Genomic DNA, 3,516 nt, shown 5'->3' with positions numbered 1-3,516 from the left:
GGCTTCAAATTTGTTGGAGACGGGAACTTCGTACTCCATTCGTTCGTCATTTTCAGCTTCAGTGTTAGGAGTGATGTCTTCTGTTTTGTCCTGAGTTTTCTTTTTGTTGCTGGAGGACCGAGTCATCGACTGGTTTTCATTGGTAGCATTTCGCTTTCCTGTTACTGAGTTGGTAGCCGGTACCATGTTTTTGTTGTGAGTGTCTGTCTGTGGGTTTTGCTCATGCTGTGTGGATGATGTGGATGGTAGCGATGTGATTGGGGGGTTGTTTCCCCATCGGCCGTGGGAGTCCCGTGGGACTCCATGCCGGAAGTGCTGGGTTTGCCCTATTAACTAAGGGTTTTTGTTCTAACAGAAGCAAAGAAAATCTGCCTGTGCCTCGGAGTGCGCGGGTTTACCCAACGTGAATGGGGCCCTGGTACTCCAAATTCCCTAACTAACGCCCTAGCGTCCGGCTAGCCCGGAGGCATAATCCTGATTTAGCGGCGACCAAGTAAACGAGCTCTAAGCCAGGAGGAAGCCTGCTCGAGTGAGAGCGGCAATCTGAAATCTTCTCAGCCGTGCACACTTGCTACTCTCATCTATTACTGTCCCCTCTTTGGGGAAGTGTGAGGGGGAGTTTGTAGCCTTTCGGCTTTTACTCCCCTGTGTGTGTGTGTGTGTGTGTGTGTGTGTGTGTGTGTGTGTGTGTGTGTGAGAGAGAGAGAGAGAGAGATTGTTTCTGTACTTTTTGGTGTCTGTGAAATGTGAGATTGTTCTGTGTGTGTTTGGTACTTGCCGGAGGTTTGGCGAGATAATTGTAGTAATTTGGGTAGGAGCAGGATTTGGGAATGGATATTGGGATTTTCTCTTCGACTTAGTCGTCGAAGATCGTAATGGAGCGATTGTGTTTATTGCGGGACATGTCATACAGACCTAGGGAGTGGATGAGGGCGTTTCCCGACCTGGAAGAACCTTCATAGAAGGCCCTTGCCAGGTCTTGAAAACGCTCTCTCAGGAGTGGGGTTTCAGCAGCGGCATGCAAATCGTCAATGGGGAATGCAAGAGGTAAATGCAGTGCCCTCCTGAGGGCGCGGTTCTGCAGCCTCTGGAGTTTGTCCAGGTGCTGCTTCGCCGCATATCCCCAGACAGGACACGCGTAGTCCATGACTGGCCGGATCAGGACCTGGTATACGTTCACTCCTACTGAGCAGGGAAGGGAGCTGGATGAGTTGAGGATTAGGTACAGGATGGACATTCTGGCGCAGACATTCCTATGGAGCTCGTCTACGTGGGGTTTCCACGTAAGACGAGAGTCCAAGGTTACGCCAAGATACTTGGCGGTTCTGCGCCAGGGGAGTTGGGTTCCGTTTAGGTGAAGATGGAGGGGGGGGGGGGGGGCGTTGAGGAGGTTCGCGCCTTCCGAGCCTACAGGTAATCAGCATAGCCTGCGTCTTTTCGGAGTTGATGGTGATTCGCCAGCGAAGGGGCCAAAGTTTGTCATCCAAAGCCCTTTCTTTGTAGCCTACGGATAACCAGGTCCTTGTTCGCGTTTCTTGTGTAGAAGGCTGTATCGTCAGCGTACTGAGCGGTGTGCACCAGGGGAGCCGTTGGTGTGTCTGCAGTGTACAGACTGTGCAAAACGGGCCCCAGGACCGATCCCTGTGGCACCCCAGCACGAATACGCCTCTTGGTGGAGGTGGCTGTTTCTACTTTGACAGAGAAAGTTCTGTTCAAGAGATAGCTTTTGATCTGCTTCACTATGCTCCTGCGGAACCCTTGTGTGTACAATTTGTAGAGTAGCCCTCTATGCCATACTGAGTCAAAGGCTTTGGCTACGTCTAGTAGCACTATCCCGCAGTAGCCTCTGTGGTTTAAGTCCTGTGTGGCTGCCCCGCAGCCGTGGTGACGTTCACCCCGGTGGCCTCCAGGATGGCCATGGCTGGGAGCTGTACCTGGTGGTGCCGGAGTGAGGCGCGGACGTAGATGGCGGTACCCCCGCCTGCCGTCGGCCTGTCGTTCCGGTAGCAAACATAGTTTGCTACCTTCACGTGAACTCCTGGCTTGAGGTGAGTTTCGCAGATCAGACACAGGTCGATGGCCTCGTCCTGCATGAACTGACGAAACTCACCTTGTTGCGGAAACAGGCTGTTGGCGTTGAAGCTTGAGATGGTCAGGCCATGGATAAGAGCATTATCCATGGTGTGGCTTCGCGGCGACGGTAGCGGCCTGGAGGGCCCCCGTTACGGCGGTGACGAGCACCGGCAGTTGCTGTAGCAGGGCAGAGAGGGAGCTCAGCATTGCTGCCAGGTCTGCTGCTTCCGGTCCTGGTGTTGTAGCTGGAGGCGTCGCAGTCGCGGGTGCGGAGGGGCGCGGAAGAGTAGTCGCGTCCGTCCGCGGGGCCGCATGCCTGGCAGCTTGAGGCGTGGCTGTGGTGGGGGGGACGGGTTTGCCGTCCGCCCTGGTGTTGGTCGTCCTGGGTGCCGGCTGCCTGGTTAGGCGCCGTGATGGCCGGGAATTCCGCCTGCCGCCCCCTGGGGGCGTCCGAAGACTCCCCTTTGGTGGCGGAGGCGAAGCTGGTGCCTGGTTGCACCTTTCGTGTGGGTGCCGCACGTCCTTGCTGCCGTGGGCGGCGCTTGAAGGCGGCGCAGCCTCTGTAGCTCGCCACATGGGGCTCGCTACAGTTCCAGCACTTGGGCGCCTCCTCCCTCTTCTTAGTGCAGTCCCGACTCTGGTGGGAGTCGGCGCACTTCACACATCGGACCGGCATCGAGCAGTAGCGTGCCACGTGGTCAAGGCTTTGGCAGGAGAAGCACTGGGCGCGCCTCCCCTTGGCCTTGAGCGGCTCCACTTCCACTCCGATCCTGGCCACCATCTGTAACTGAAATATCTTCCGGTTTTCGAAGTTGTTCGGAAGGACAACTAAGAACAGTGGCATGGGTCTCCTCGTCCTAGGAGACTTCATGAGTGTGACCAAGCTGGCCATGTAGCCCAGCCCGGCTAGTTCTCTCTTGAGGTGCTCGGTCTCCATTTTCAGCGGAAGGCGGCGGAAAACCACCTTCAGCTGCTTCACTGGCTCAGCATTGTGGGTGAAGCAGTGAAGCTTCTCTTCCTGAATGAGCCGCATGGCAGCTCGGTACTCATCCATTGAGCTGATCGAGACTTTGTACAAGTCCCGACCAGCGCATTTGATCTTGGTTGGCGGAGGACACCGCCTTGAACTTCTCGAGGAAGGACTCGTACGTGTCCTTCCACGACACAGTGATCGGTGGCGGAGCGGGTGCCCGCCTCTTGGGTGCCTCAGCAGCATCCATGGCCTCTTGCTCGTCAGGTACGTCGACGATTGTGTTCGCTGTCGGCAGCGGCTGCACAGTCTCAAGCCGTTTGGCCCGAGCAGTGTGCCGCCGCTTCGGGACAACGAAGCCGTCGTCGGTCCCCTGTTCTGCCTCGGAGGGGGCAGGAGCTTCTGGCATCTTCTTCTTCTTCAGACTCCGCCTGAAAGCAGAATCAGAGGTTGCGGATGACTCGTTCTCCTCC

The sequence above is a fragment of the Schistocerca serialis genome, unplaced genomic scaffold (genome assembly GCF_023864345.2).
Source record: "Schistocerca serialis cubense isolate TAMUIC-IGC-003099 unplaced genomic scaffold, iqSchSeri2.2 HiC_scaffold_879, whole genome shotgun sequence".
Taxonomy (NCBI): Eukaryota; Metazoa; Arthropoda; class Insecta; order Orthoptera; family Acrididae; genus Schistocerca; species Schistocerca serialis.
The sequence above is the reverse complement of the archived record's forward strand: the minus strand, read 5'-3'. Positions refer to the sequence as shown.